The sequence below is a fragment of the Macaca thibetana genome, chromosome 4, assembly GCF_024542745.1.
Source record: "Macaca thibetana thibetana isolate TM-01 chromosome 4, ASM2454274v1, whole genome shotgun sequence".
NCBI classification, from domain to species: Eukaryota; Metazoa; Chordata; class Mammalia; order Primates; family Cercopithecidae; genus Macaca; species Macaca thibetana.
In genome coordinates, this window is record NC_065581.1 from 154,625,436 (window position 1) to 154,641,489 (window position 16,054).

The window sequence follows — 16,054 nt, forward strand, 5'->3', positions numbered from 1 at the left end:
ATAATACTGCAAAGCAAGCAAGGCTTACAGGTACCTCGTAAGTAAAATTGCAGGTTTTTTACATCTTCAGGAGAAACATCTTTTTCAAAAAAAGTAAATTAGAATTATTTTTAGAAAAAGACTAATAAGCATTTGTGGATGGGGTTGGATTGGGAGTTTTTTGTTTTATAAGGGCACTCTGTGGTACCTGGCTGCTCCTTCTATAATTCATTTGATGAGTCTTCTATGGTTGTTGCTCCACTATCCAAAGGCATCACAGAGTGAATTGAACAATGTTTAAGTGGCATAAATACAGAGCTTTCATATCTATTTAAAATAATCACATCCCACTTGGCTGCTTCTCTTTTTGGCACGAATTTTATACTCAGTGCTGTGCTATTTGTAGGATAGATCTTCTCCTGGAAAACTGTTCTTTGGCCTCAGCTGCCTTTCTCACCAGCCATCTGGGTAAGAGAAAGCAGACGACGAGACAAACCCTTTACCACTCCTGGGAGAACTGGAAAGGTCATATCCATCACCTTAGCAGACTGTAAATTCTTGTCGATAGGGCCTGAGTTTTATTCCTCTCTTTCCCAGCAGCTGTCAAGATACCCAACACAGAGCAGATGCTTAATATGGTAAGTCATAGCATCACTTGTACACTTGCATAGAATTCCTGGGTCATGTAATATTTGTATATGGATAAGGATGAACATAATTTTGTTCTGTGAACAATAAAAATACTAGAAACAGGTGTCACTTTTTTTTTCTTTTGAATAGACGGGGTCTGTATTGTCCAGGCTGGAGTGCAGTGGCTATTCACACATGTGATCATAACACTCTGTGGCCTCAAACTCCTGGCCTCGCTGGATCCTCCTTCCTCAGCCTCTCAGGCGCAGGCCACTATGCCTGGCTTGCTTGCTTTTATTTTTCCTTTTTTTTTTTTTTTTGAGATAGAGTCTCACTCTGTGACCTAGGCTGGAGTGCAGTGGTACAATCTTGGTTCACTGCAACCTCTGCCTCCTGGGTTCAAGCAATTCTCCTGCCTCAGCCTCCCAAGTAGCTGGGACTACAGGCATGCACCACCAAGCCCGGCTAATTTTTTGTATTTTAGTAGAGACAGGGTTTCACCACGTTGCCCCCAGGGTGGTCTCCAACTCCTGAGCTCAGGCAATCTGCCCACCTCGGCCTCTCAAAGTGCTAGGATTACACGTCTGAGCCACTGCACTCAGCCAGAAGCCATCTTTCTTTTGGCTACCTAAAGGTAAGCATTTTAAAGCCTTGCATAGCATCATTTTATCTAGTAGGCAATAGGAAACCAGCTTGGACAAGCAACATACAAACCTAAAAGGAAATTTCATTTCTCTAAATGAGAGAATATAGTATTGGGGAAAAAAATGAAAATGTTGACTTAAAACATCAAAATGTATCTCTTCAGCACATTCTTTGCGGCATACGTTTTTTCAAAAAGTGCTGCTGTGTCTTTATTGAAAAATCAATTGACTGTATGTGTTTGAATCTATTTGCGGACTTCTTATTCGGTTCCATTTAACTGTTGTCCATTCTAAGCCACTATCATTATTATTATTATTGAGACAAGTTCTTACTCTGTTGCCCAGGCTGGAGTGCAGTGGTGTGATCACAGCTCACTGCAGCCTCAACTTCCCAGGCTCAAGTGATCCTCTCACCTCAGCGTCCCAAGTAGCTGGGACTACAGGCATATGCCACCACACCCAGCTAATTTTATTTTTTTTTTTTGTAGAGATGAAGTCTTGCCATGTTGCTCAGCCTAATTTGAAACTCCTGGGCTCAAGTGAACCTTTTGCCTCGGCCTCCCAAAGTGCTGGGATTACAACCATGAACCACCACGTCTGGCCTCACTATTTTAAGTATTGGAATTTTAAAATAAGTCTTAAAACAAGGTAGGGTAAGCCTTACAACTTTGTTTTTCTTTGCAGGACTATTTTGGTTACTCTAGATTCTACACATTTCCATATACATTTTAAAATCAGCTTGTCAGTTTCTATAAATAAAACCTGCTATGTTTTGATTGGAATTTCCTTGAATCTATAAATCAACTTGGAGAAAACTGGTATCTTAATAACACAGAGTTTCGTGGTCTATGAACATGATGTATCTCTCTATTTAGTTAGGTCTTCTTCAGTGTTTCTCAGCAATGTTTTGCAAATTCCAGTGTAGAGGTCTGCAGATCTTTTGTTAAATTTATTCCTAGAGGTCAATGCTACTAGAAATGGTACTTTTAAAATTTCATTTTCTATTTATTTGTTGCCAGTAAATAGAAACACAATCATTTTTTGCATTTTGCCTTTATAGCCTGCAACCTTGCTAAATTCACTGTTCTAGAAGTGTTTATATGTGTGTGAGGAAGGATTCCTTTAGTTTTCTACATACACAAACATGTCATCTGTGAAAAAAGATACTTGTACTTCTCCCTTTCCAATCTGTATAACTTTTATTATTATTATTATTATTATTTGCCTAAATGCATGGACTAGTACTCCTAATACAGTATCGAAAGAATTGGTGTGAGTGAATACCTTGTAATGTTCTGAATATTGGAGGGAAAGTGTTTCATATTTCACCATTAGATATGGTGTTAGATAAAAGTTTTTTGGCCGGTCGCAGTGGCTCACACCTGTAATCCCAGCACTTCAGGAGGCTGAGGCGGGTGGATCACAAGGTCAGGAGTTTGAGACCAGCCTGGCCAGCATGGTGAAACCCTGTCTCTACTAAAAATACAAAAATTGGCTGGGCGTGGTGGCAGGTGCCTGTAATCCCAGGTACTCGGGAGGCTGAGGCAGGAAAATCGTTTGAACCCAGGAGGTGGAGGTTGCAGTGAGCCGAGATTGTGCCATTGCACTCCAGCCTGGGTGACAGGGTGAGACTCCATCAAAAAAAAAAAAAAAAAAAAAAAAAAAAGCTTTTCATAGATGTCCATTTTCTATTCCTATTTTAATAGGAGTATGAACTGATGCTGACTTTTGTTAAATGTCTTTTCTGCATATGAAATGGTCATGACTTTTTTCTCCTCTATGATGTTAATGTAATGAGTCACATTGATTTTTGAATGCTAGAAGAACCTTGCACTCATTCCTGGGATAAACATGAAGCATAAGGCAATGGTAAGGTGGAGGCAGAGATTGGAATGATGAGGCCACAACGCAAGGAATGCCTTCATCTACGTTGTAATATAAATATTTCTCATAAGATATATACTAAGATACGAAATTACCAACTGAAAGGCAATGAGCACCTTTAATTATGATAACATTTATGGAGCTAACATTTATTGAGCACTTCTGACATGCACTTGATTAATTCATTTCATTCTCACAAGTGTATGAAGTAGACACTATTATTATCCCCATTTCTTAGAATTTTAATTCAATTATTTTTTGTTTTTAGAGATGGGGTTCTTGCTATTGACCAGGTTGTCCCCATTTTAAAATTTTTAAATTATTATTATTATTATTATTATTATTATTATTATTATTTTTAGAGATGGGGGTCTTGCCCCTGTTGCCCAGGCTGGAGTGCAGTGGGATGATCATGGTTCACTGCAACTTCAAACTCCTGGGCTCAAGTTATCCTCCTATCTCAGTCTCCAAAGTAGCTGGGACTGCAGGTGTGTGCCACTATGCCTGGCTAATTTTTAAAATGTTTGTAGAAATAGTACTCACTTTGTTGCCCAGGGTGGTCTTCAACTCCCGGACTCAAGCAATCCTCCTGCCTCAGCCTCCCAAACTCTTGGGATTACAAGCATGAGTCACTGTGCCCAACCTGTCCCCATTTTTAACAAATAAAAAAAAAATAACTGAGACAAGTTAAATATCTTGTATAAGTCACACAGCTGAAAAGCATCAGAGCCAGCCTCCTAACCATTTCTACCAGAGGTTCACAAAGTGTTCTCCCTGGACCAGCAGCATCAGTATCACCTGGGAACTTTTTAGAAATACATCTTCTCAGGCCCCACTCTAAACCGCTGAATCTAAAACTCTGGGGGTGGGACTCAGCAATCTGCTTTAATGAGCCTCCAGGTGATTCTGATGCATGCTGGAGTTTAAGAACCACTGACTTACGTGTACTCTTCTCACATATTCTCCCAAATTACTTTCCAAAATGACCGTACTAATTACACCCCCACTGACAGTGTATGAGAATGCCTGTATCCTTTGGCTTTGCCAAAACTCACTGTGAGCAATCTTTAAATTATGAATCGATCTGACTGGCAAAAAGTAGTGTCTTGTGCTTTAAAAAAAAATGTGGTCTTCCTTCTAATGAGAGAGTCAGGTTCTGTCCCTTCTCCTGCCTCTGCTTGGGCCTCCTTCCCTTCCTAGTCTCTGGCTCCACTGAGGATTCTCAATTTTAACACTACTAACCTTGACAGGCAACTATGGGTGCTTGAGCACTCAATTAATCTTAGCCTTTGGGAGCAGGGAGAAGCAAATAGGTTATCTTACGTAAATACAAAAATCTCATTTTGTTTGCTGAGCATAAAATACAACATCTTTTTTACTTCAACTTTTGTCAATGAAAATCTTTTTCTAAATTTTACATTTTTCTTAGATCTTTGTGTACTTACTGGTGCCAGCTACTGAACATGAATGAGGATGATCGGTAGAGGAGCAGAGGAGTTTTGTAGTCATCTGAAGTGTCTTAGTCCATTTTGTGCTGCTATAACAGAATATCACAGACTGTGTAATTTATAAAGGAAAGAAATTTATTTCTCACAGTCTGGAGGCTGGGAAGTCCAAGATCAAGGTGCTGGCATCTGACAAGGGCCTTCTTGCTGCATCATCCCATGGCAGACTGCAGAAAGGCCAGAGAGTGCGAGAGAGCAAGAGGGAACAGAATTTGCTTTGATAACAAACCCAGGCCACAATAAAGACATTAGTGCATTCGTTCATGAGAGCAGAGACTTCATGACCTAATCACCTCTTATCTCACCTCTCAACACTGTTGCATTGGAGATTAAGTTTCAACACATGAAATTTGAGGGACACATTCCAACCAAAGTACCAAGGGATAACCTCTCAAGTATTTGGGGAAAACTACTCCCTGATCCCAACATTTTTTTTCAGGGTTGTTACCTTTCTTATGACCAAGAACAGAAAACAGTTGATTTACCCAGGGCTCCTATCAGTTGATTTCATGGCATTTCCCATTGTATTTTTCCCACATTGCAGAAAAGACCATAAACATTGAGCTGCTTAAATCTCACAGGGATGGTTTCTACTTATGCTTTCTAGTAATGATTGAGTTGTGATATTCACCTCTGCCTCAGCTGTATCAACACAGCATGACAAAAATTATACGGGTTTTGGAGACAAGGCAAACTTAAGCTTGATGCCCAGCCCTTCTATACACAGGGCTCTGAGCTGTGTGACCTTAGATAAGCTACTGAACCTCTGTGATCTTGTTTTAGTTTTTGTCAAATGCCAAAAATATTATTTACCTCAGAGTTTAAAGAATAAACGAGATGAGTGCTGACCAGAGTGCCTGCCCCAAAGTAGATTCTCAATAAATGTGATTTCCTTTGGTTTGCAGTTTCCTCTCCAACTTATGCGTTTGAATCTGTGATTCTGGTAGAAATACAAAGTTTAATGTTCGTTATCTCCTTCATTTGATGATCACTCTTTTGACAAAGGATGACATCTGTGAGATGACTGGGTTAGCCATTTTGCATGAGTGAATGCCAAGAAGGGCACCACTCCTCGTGCCTGGAGGCATTCCCACACGCGGTGGTCTATCTAACAAGCACCGGGCTGTCCAATAAGCACTAGGGCCTGGCTTCATTAACAAAACTCTTGAAACAATGAGGCACTCTTTCGTTGTGTTTTGGTGACATCGCCCATCACCTCCTTTTGTTCCTCCTACATCAGCAAGGAAAAGTTCACTAAATTGTATTTCTATGCCATTTATAGCTGTGGTTCTACCAATAAGCAACTATCTTGTCTGGACATTCAATTGCAACATTAAAAAGAAGCCACCCAGCTAGTCTGGTTCCACCTGCATCTGAGATTCTAAAGAGAACATAATTCCTCTATTTCTACACTGTGGTTCTCATAAATTACCATCTGTACTTCCAACTCCTAAGTGATCATATCTTATAAGGCATGGCCTAGAGATTCACAAAACTTCTCAGTTGCCAATACTTTTGTACCATTTATATGAGAAAGACAGCCAGGAACAAAAATAACTTGTGAATTTTGAGAGGAAAAGAGATCATCCATCTGCAAGTAGATAGCAAGAGGAGTCCTTCTGATTACAGCAGCCCCTAGTGCATGAGTGGGTAGGAGTAGGAGCTCTCAGATTCCAGTTAGCTGGTAAGTGCCACTCGGTGAGGCCTGATGGAGTTGGAGCAGTCAAGGTCCATAAGCTCCAAACCAATAAGACAGGGCTCCCTTCCAAAGTCCTGCCCGTAGGAGAAACTGCTGGGAAGCATCATCCCAGTGGAGCAGGGCGAAGGAAAGAGAAGGTTCGAATGCAAGTGGAAAAGGGAGAAGAGGTGGATCCAGAAAACCCAAAGGCATATTTCTCCCTAGAGAATCTGTAGAAACTTTCTAAGTTTTTCTAACCACGGGCATTTCAATTCTACCCACATATCTAAACATCTTCTAAAAAGCACTTTCTCAATTTTCCAATGGCTTAAAAAAATCCACACATACTTTCATATAGGCAAGAAATAGATTTGTATTTGCTTTTCTGCTCATACTATATATATAAAAGCTTTTTTGAGCTGAACAAGGAGCTTAGCATTAATTGTAATATATGCATATACATATTTTCATATATAATTACTTATTTGCTTAATAGGAACTTGAACAAGATGATTCAAAAAATAATTATAGGCCAAGTGGAGGCTTCTACCAACTAAATTGTATGAAAAATTCTCCTACGATTGTAATATGTTTTTGTTTTTGTTTTTTTTTCTAGCAAGTTCTGAATGAGGAAACATAGGTTTTGAAGCAGAAATTCTTGTGTGTGTTTCATGTAGTCTTTTTTTTTTTTTTTTTTTTTGAGACAGAATCTCGCTCCATCACCCAGGCTGGCGTGCAGTGACACAATCTTGACTCAGCAGTGACACAATCTTGGCTCACTGCAACCTCCACCCCCACCCAGGTTCAAATGATTCTCATGTCTCAGGCTCCCCAGTAGCTGAGATTACAGGCGCCCACCACCAGGCCTGGCTAATTTTTATATTTTTGGTAGAGATGGAATTTCACTATATTGGCCAGGCTGGTTTCAAACTCCTGACCTCAAGGGATCTGCCCACCTCAGCCTCCCAAAGTGCTGAGATTACAGATGTGAGCCACTACACCCAGCCTCATGTAGTCTTAAAACTGCCTGGTGACTTTTCTCGTAAGATTGCCCTGCATTATTTAATTGTTCTATTATCATTTAACATTTAGGCTTGTATCTTGACATGAACTAAATAGTGTACTTGTTAGAGCAAGTACCATATTTCTGTTTTTGTTCACCTTTGAATCTCCCCAGGGCCCTGTACATATAATGAATGTCCAATTACATTGTTTAAGTGAGCTATAGAAAATTAAGATTGGGCGTATGGAATAACTTCCTAAATTGAAATTTTTCTAATTGGTTGCTAATCTACACAGGCCATGTAACCTCACTGTTGGAAACCATCAACCGTTCCATTGCCCTTGGGGTGGTTTACATACTACGTGGCTTTTGACAGGCTCTTTGTATTGTTCCTGTCCCTATGTTCTGTGGGAAAAAAATAATAAAAAGGCTGAACATCTTATCTGGAACTTGCCCTGGCCAACAGAATGAACTTTTGTTTACTCCCAAGGCTAAGGAATAAAAACAATGGATCTATAATCTAGATCTTTTCACCAGATCTAGTTTCAGCAAACAAGCCAATCTCCAGCCTGCCACGGCCACCACACCCTTTCTAATTTAGAGAAAGCAGCAAATGGATTCTGCAACATTTTACACTGTTTTAAAAATCAGCAAAACATTTCAAGTTAAAACTACCTAAAATCCTCCTTATCAATGCATCTGCACATAAAACTTATTAACGTGTAAATCCAACTTAAAATATTGTTCAGAAAGCCAAACAAATATTCTATCCATCCTAGTGTGTCACAAGTGAATGTTTCATGAAACACTACTTTTATCATCTTGTTCATAGATTTTTCACAAACAAAAGATTACATGGCCAAATACATCTGGAAAATTGTGGGTTAACACCACTAAAAAGAACAGGACCAGGCCAGCACGGTGGCTCACACCTGTAATCCCAATACTTTAGGAGACTGACCTGGGAGGATTGCTTGAACCCAGGAGTTTTGAGACCAGCCTGACCAAAGCAAGACCCCATTTTTACAAAAAGTTAAAAAAAAAATTAACCAGGCATGGTGGTTCATGCCTGTAGTCCCAGCTACTCTGAAGGCTGAGGCAGGAGGATCCTTTGAGCCTAGAAGTCAAGGCTGCAGTGAGTTGTGATGGCACCACTGCACTCTAGCCTAGGTAACAGAGCAAGACCCATTTCAAAACAAACAAATAAAAAGAACAGGGCTTCATCAGAGCCTTTTTGTTTTGTTTTGTTTTGTTTTGTTTGAGACAGAGTCTTGCTCTGTTATGCAGGCTGGAGTATACTGATATGATCTTGGTTCCCTGCAACCTCTGCCCACCAGGCTCAAGTGATCCTCCCACCTCAGCTTCCCGAGTAGCTGTGACTACAGGCACATGCCACCACACCCAGCTAATTTTTATTTTTTTGTAGAGATGGGGTTTCACCACGTTGTCCAGGCTGGTCTTGAACTCCTGAGGTCAAGTGATCCGCCCGTTTCAGCCTCCCAAAATCCTGGGATTATAGGCATGAGCCATGGTGCCTGGCCAAGCCTTTAATATGCGGATAACGTTGTGAATTTCCGGGAAGGTGATATAGTGCAACCTTCCTAAGCTTACCTCGCCAAAGAACTGTTTTTTTCTTGTACCTCCAAAGAATGCTCTGATGAAGCAATTTGGAAATCCCTGGTTGCAACAGATGCTGTTGTTGCCTCCTGCCCAGCCATCCTTTGCTTCCTCCTTGCTCTCAGAAGCTTGATTTGTTCACTCTGCCCAGAGTGGCCATGTCCTTCTGAGGAGGGTGGGCCCCTCCCTCAGCTCCAGATAAATACTGATTGGACCTAACCAAATACACTGAACTCTGTCATAGTCCATTTTCTGTGCTATGGTAAAATAGCGCAGTCTGGGTAATTTACTTGGCTCATGGTTCTAAAGGATAGGAAGTTCACAATCAAATGGCCACGTTTGGTGAGGGCCTTCTTGCTATATCATGACATCATAGAAGGCATCACATGGCCAAAGAGGGGAAGAGTGCGTGAGACAGAGGAAACAGGGTGAACTCATCCTTTTATCAAGAGCCCACTCCTGCCATAACTAACCCACTCCTGTGAAGATGGCATTAGTCCATTCATGAAGTCAGAGCCCTCATAATCTGATCACCCCTTAAAGGTCCCATCTCATATATATATATATATTTTTTTTGAAATGGAGTCTCGCTCTGTCACCCAGGCTGGAGTGCAGTGGTGCGATCTCAGCTCACTGCAAACTCCGTCTCCCAGGTTCACGCCATTCTCCTGCCTCAGCCTCCTGAGTAGCTGGGACTACAGGCACCTGCCACCACGCCCGGCTAATTTTTTTGTATTTTTAGTAGAGACGGGGTTTCACTGTGTTAGCCAGGATGGTCTCCATCTCCTGACCTCATGATCTGCCTGCCTCGGTCTCCCAAAGTGCTGGGATTATAGACGTGAGCCTATAATCCCACGCCCAGCCAACCCATCTCTTAATATTATCACAATGGCAATTAAATGTCAGCGTGAGTTTTGGAGAGGACATTCAAACTGTAGCATCTTGTTTTCTTTGCCAAGCTATTGGTTTAAGCATGGTGTGTTAGTCCATTTGCATTGCTCTTAGAAAACACCTGAGACTGGTTAATTTATAAAGAAAAGAGGTTTATTTTGGCTCACTGTATTAGTACATTTTCACACTGCTATAAAGACACTATCTGAGACTGGGTAGTTTATAAACAAAAGAGGTTTAACTGACTTATAGTTCTGCATGACTGGGGACGCCTCAGGAAACTTACAATCATGGTGGAAGGGGAAGCAGTTGCCTTCTTCACAAGGCAGCAGGAGAGAGAGAGAGAGTACAGGGGGAAATGCCACATTTAAACCCTGAGATCTCATGAGAACTCCCTCACTATCATGAGAACAGCATAGGGGAAACCGTCCCCATGACCCAATCACCTCCTACCAGGTCCTCCCTCAACACATAGGGATTACAATTTGATATGAGATTTGGGTGGGGACACAGAGCCAAACTATCTCTCTCACGGTTCTGCAGACTGTACAAGAAGCATAGCACTGGCATCCGCTTCTGGTGAGGTCTCAGGAAGCTTTCAATCATGGCAGAGGGTGAAAGGGGAGCAGTTGTGTCACATGACTAGGGAGAGAGAGGGAGAGAAAGGAGGAGGTGTCCAAGGCTCTTTAAACAACCAGCTCTTGTGTGAACTAATTTCCATGGGGAGCGCACTAAGCCATTCATGATGGATCCACCCCCATCACCCAAACACTTCCCACTAGGCTCCCCCATCTCCAACATTGAGGGTCGCTTCAACATGAGATTTACAGGGGGCAAGCCTCCTAACCATATCACAGGGAATGTAATATAATTCTGGCCAATAAAATTGGAGGGAAAATCTTCTGGGAGGGGGGTTCTAGTAGGATTTGTTTCAGCTTAAAAAGATAACCAAGACACCAAAATTCCCTTTTCTACCTGTGGACATTTGTAAATGAGCTAGGAACTGTGGCAGCCATGTCAGGGCCGTGAAGGGAGCTAGCCTCAAAGGCCAAGCTGAAACACAAGAACCAACGAGAACAAAGGTGGAAAGAGCTGGGATTCTTAAGAACAGCATCAAATTCGTGATCTAATCAGCCCTGGAACTGCCCTATCTCTGGATTTCTTTTCTGTGAGATTATAAATGACCTTAGTTTAAAAATAAATTTTATTTAGATTTTCTGATATTAGCAGTCAAAATCATTCAGATATGGGGAGTTTAACCAGTCAGAGACTTATTTAATGCCATTAGCATGATTACAGAACATTCAAAACATTTTGTTTGGAAATCTTTATTGTTACAAAGCAGTGGCTGATTACAAACTGAATGTCTCCTACTATTATTACTAGGGGCTGCAATCTTTATGTTTAGATGAATGACTCTAATATTACTATTTCTAGTGCCTCTGAATTAGGAAATTAAACATTTATTCCTTAGCAGCAGTGACGGGCTATAATGATAAACAATTCTCAAAGCACTGTAACAATGAAATCCATAACTAAGTGCTGAATTCCCTTGGAGCCTCTTAGGAGGCAGAACACATTTAGCAGCCCTGTGCCTCTGCATGGCTGTCTGCTTGAGTGCTGCAGTGCCTAGGCTAAGACTATTCTCCCCTTTACCTTCAACAAATTTGCAATGAATCCTTCCTATATGCAAGGCACTAGAAGAGGTTCCTGTCTTCTGTCCTCCAAACCTTAATCCCCCACCCCAAAAGTCCTGCTTAGGCCTTGTCTCCATGAAGCCTCCCTAATTACTCCAGCCCCCATTGAGCAACCTCTTTGAAGAATTCATCCAAGATACCCAGGCTGAACCATGTGGTTTGGCATTTAATTGTATACACCTATATTTTTCTCTTATTAGCTCATGTTTTCTCTACCCCACCCCACTGAAAGAAAGTAGTAAAGAGATGGTGGAAATGATAAGAGTACTGTTTAAGTTAGTGGTTCTCTGTCAGACCTACATCCCCTTTTTACAAGGAATATTTTTGTCATGCCCTTTATCTATTATGAAAATCATAGATAATATAATTGACCTCTACATGCAATTTCCAAATACATGGATACAATACCCTAGGTGTATTATAAGAGAGAATAAAAGGAAAGTAACTTACGATAAAGTGCAGATGCTCCTCAGCTTATGACAGGGTTACATCTGGTTTGGATGTAACCCATCACGAATCTAGGAGCTATTGAGTAAATATCACTTTTGCAGCATCATATAGTTGAAAAATTATAAGTCAAACTATCATAAGTTGGAGACTGTCTACAACGTGTATTTCATTGTATAGATGTTTGGGATGACTACATTAGAAGCCACTACAAACTAGTAAGAAAATGCAGATTGATATGAGGTATTGTATTGGCAACTCAGATGCCACAAGCCATGGTGCTATCAGTGATATGACTTTATTATTTATTATTATTTTTCTGTAGATCTCTTCTGTGGTCACAGTACAACTTTCTGAAATGATGAACAACTTTTGGTAATGTTAAAGAAAAAAAAAGAAGCCAATCAGCTTAGCTTGATTTACGTGGTATTCTTATTTCTAGCAATTCAGCATATATTAAAACTATGCAAAAAGTATATTTTGTTTATATGAAAAGTGAGTTAGGTTCACTTTTATTAGTTCATATAATTATAAACAGATTTCAGGACATTCAAAAGTTGTAAAGGCTGCAGGATAATTCATTGTGGGGCACGGTCTGGCATATTTTGGCACACCCAGCAACTCTGGCCCTCACCCCCTACAGGCCACACTAACCCCCTGTTTTTAGATAACCTCGAAAGTCCCTACAGATTTCTAGAAAGTCTCCTGGGATGTAATGGTTATAGTAAGATCCACTGACCTAAACCAAGACCCCCTGGAGATAGGATTATTACCATATAATCCATCTTTACCCTGAGGGCCTGAGGTGAATCCCCAAATGCCAGCTTACTGGTTCACTGCCCTGGTTCTCAAGGCAGTGCTGAGACCCATCAAAGGAGACAGCAGGTCAAACTAGGGGAGAAGGATGGTCTGCTTCCCCCTCAGGTTTCCATTTGTTCCATGCACCAGTTGAGTTCCCATGCATACTTCTGTTTGAGCAAAGGGTTCCTCCATTTTAAGAAGTGTTACGTATGTTTTGGCAGTTGTGTTCAGCTTTATAATTGCCTTTCTGGGAGGGGACATGTTTATTATCTCACCCGATCATGCCAGAAGTGAATGTTCCATTCAGTTCTTGTTTATAGTTTCCACCTCTTTATTGAGACTCCCTGTCTATTGAGTCATTGTCATTATAGTTTTCTTTAATTCTTTGAACATATATGTAACAGCTGCTTTGAAGTCTTTGCTGAAAATAATTTCTTGGCCCATGCAAGGTCAATGAGTGCTGCTGGTCCCTCATCTGAACCTCACATCTCAGGATTCAGTCAGCACATTCACTTCCTGTGGTCAAAACTTCATGGGAAACCACATCATTGTTCATAACCACTTTTAAAATTCATCATGAGAAATCCCTGTTCAAGGAGAGAAACTTCTGATGATGGAACAGCTAAGGAGAGATCACTCTGGGCTGAGAAAGAAGTATTAAATGGGGCTGGGTGGCCTGGCTTGGTGGTCTGGGCCTTCTGGAGGCACTGCAATGCTGGGCATCTCCAGGAAGAAAGAAGAGCCCTCCCACTAGCACTTCTTCCTCTTGCCAGCAGAGAGAGGACACAGCGGGCCTGGACTCAGAACACAGGAGCTGGAAAAACACAAGACTCTCTGGCTTCAAGCTCAAGAGCTGATGAATTCATCCCACAGTCAGGATGCCCTGGGAACCTGGGATGGGTTAGATATACCCAAGTCCTTGGCCAACTTCTGGTCCCCTGATTGTGCTTGTGTCCACCTTGTCTACATCTGCCTCAGTCTTTCCTTTCCTGCCCTTTCATGGCTGACCCCCACTGCCCCCCTGTCTAACAACTCTATTTAGTTAGACACTGCCTATATTCTATCTGTTTACAGTAGAGGCCCTGAGCCTGGGAGTTACTTGTGAATATCTTCTCTTTGATCTATTGACAGCATAATCCTCAGAGTCATGTTATTTCCCACATTTCCAGCTCCTGCAGTCCTGTGTTTGCGTATCTAGGTACAGAGAAACTCCCCATCTTGATGGTGAGCTCTGGAGGGCACAGCACAGCTCTGATCAGGAAGATCTGGGTCCCAGCCCTTCCCTGGTGCATGGTGTGTATGCCCCTCGGTGAGCTCTTTGGAGCCCAGTGTATTAAACTGTGAAAGGAGGACCACAGGGCTCATGCCAGGGCAAAATGAGCTAAGGAGCATCCAGCATCCGGCTAAGATGTTATTGACAATCCTAGCCTTTTCCTGTCTTTTCATGGCAGGGGCCTTATTTCCCATGCACCCCCTATATCATCTAACCCAGTTCCTGGTTCTCAGTTGCTGCTCAGTAAATATTTGTTAGGGGAATTACCTGATGCTGATCTCTTCTGCTTTTTTAATTGGTGGCTTTCACATTGTGTTCAGTGCAGTTTTAGGAGTTCTGACGAGGTGCCTGAGGGCCCAGGTGGGCCAGGGTAGGTGGAGCCAGCAAGGGTAGGTGAGAGCTGGTAAGAGTTGAACAGTGGAGGGGTGGGGTGAGTTGGGCTCTAGGCGTGCCCCTATGTTCTCACTGCTAGTTTGCATTTAAATTGGTATGGGAATATTTTCTTCCTTGAAGAAGGGATTCTGTGATTTAAAGTTTGAAAATAGGCTGGACATGGTGACTCATGCCTGTAATTCCAGCACTCTGGGAGGCCGAGGTGGGTGGATCACCTGAGGTCAGGAGTTCGAGACCAGCCTGACCATTATAGTGAAACCGTGTCTCTACTAAAAATACACACAAAAAATTAGCTGGGCATCGTGGCGCATGCCCGTGATCCCAACTACCCAGAAGGCTGAGGCAGGAGAATCGCTTGAACCCAGGAGGCTGAGGTTGCGGTGAGCCGAGATCACGCTACTGCACTCCAGCCTGGGTAACAGAGCAAGACTCTGTCTGAGGAGTAATTTAATTTTACGAATGATGCAGATGTCTATCTCCAACTTCATTGTCCCAAACATTAGCCATTACAATTAAATTAAAAACTCAGTTCTAAGTTCTTCAGCCACACTGGTCATATTTCAAGTACTCAGCAGCCACATGTGGCTACTGCCTACCACTTTGGGCAGCACAGATACGAACATTCTCATCATTAGGTAACTGCTCAATGTGTTCATCTTGCCTGCTGCCCAGATAGAGCAGATTTTTCGGGACAGGGGAATGGCAAAAGAGAAGGCATTTAATACACAGGGAGCTGGCTAAAGGGGAAACGGGAGTTTTATTATTGTTCAAATCATCCTCCTCAAAAATGTGGAGGCTAGGGTTTTGCAAGGATAGTTTGGCAGACAGAGGACTAGGGAATTGGTGCTGCTGACTGGTTGAGATGTGGAAGCTGGTCCTGGTGCACTGAGTCTGCTTCCACAGAAGAGTTGCTGGTCCCAGTGGGGCCATCTGGTCAGAAAGGCAAAAGCTTGAAAAGACATCTCTAAAGGTCAATCTTAGGTTCTACAATAGTGGTGTTATTTACAGGAGTAAGTGGGGAAGCTGCAAATCTTGTAACCTCTAGAATAATGGCTGGTAATCATTTAGCTATGCCCACATGGTAGCAGAGTTCAGGCCCCTCTCATTCTCCTAACCTGGTGAGCTTCCATTAGTTTTACAAAGGTGGTTTAGTTTCGAGGACTATTATCATTTAAACTATAAATTTCTCCCAAAGTTAGCTTGCCCCACACCCAGGAATGACCAAGGGCAGTTTGGAGATTAAAGGCAAGATGGAATTGGTTAGGTCAGATCTCTTTCACTGTCATAATTTTCTGTTATAATTTTTGCAAAGGCAATTTCAGTTACAGAAAGTTCTGTAAGACGTTGTTGGTCTATATTTTCTATTGTTTAAGTCATAGGACTTAGTAGACAGATAGTGGCTGTATCCCCTGTGCTGTAATATGTTTGTGGGCTTAAAGGGTAAGTTGAGTTGTCCATAGATGTAGGTTTGGATACTATTTATTAACTTGCTATTGCCCTACCTGACTGGCTTTACATTCTGTCCTCTGTACCAGGGAGGTTCAGTCATATCAGAGGTTTCCATCTACTTTATCCATCTACTTTATCTCTAAAGGTCCCTGTGATTGTGTCT

The 16,054-nt window shown here is 41.8% G+C and overlaps 1 protein-coding gene across 1 annotated transcript in view; it reads right to left on the reverse strand.

Annotated features, from left to right (window-relative positions):
* GTF3C6 (general transcription factor IIIC subunit 6) overlaps positions 1 to 16,054 on the reverse strand; it is a 1,097,326-nt gene that overhangs the window by 389,503 nt on the left and 691,769 nt on the right. The gene's annotated exons all lie outside the window — the stretch shown is intronic.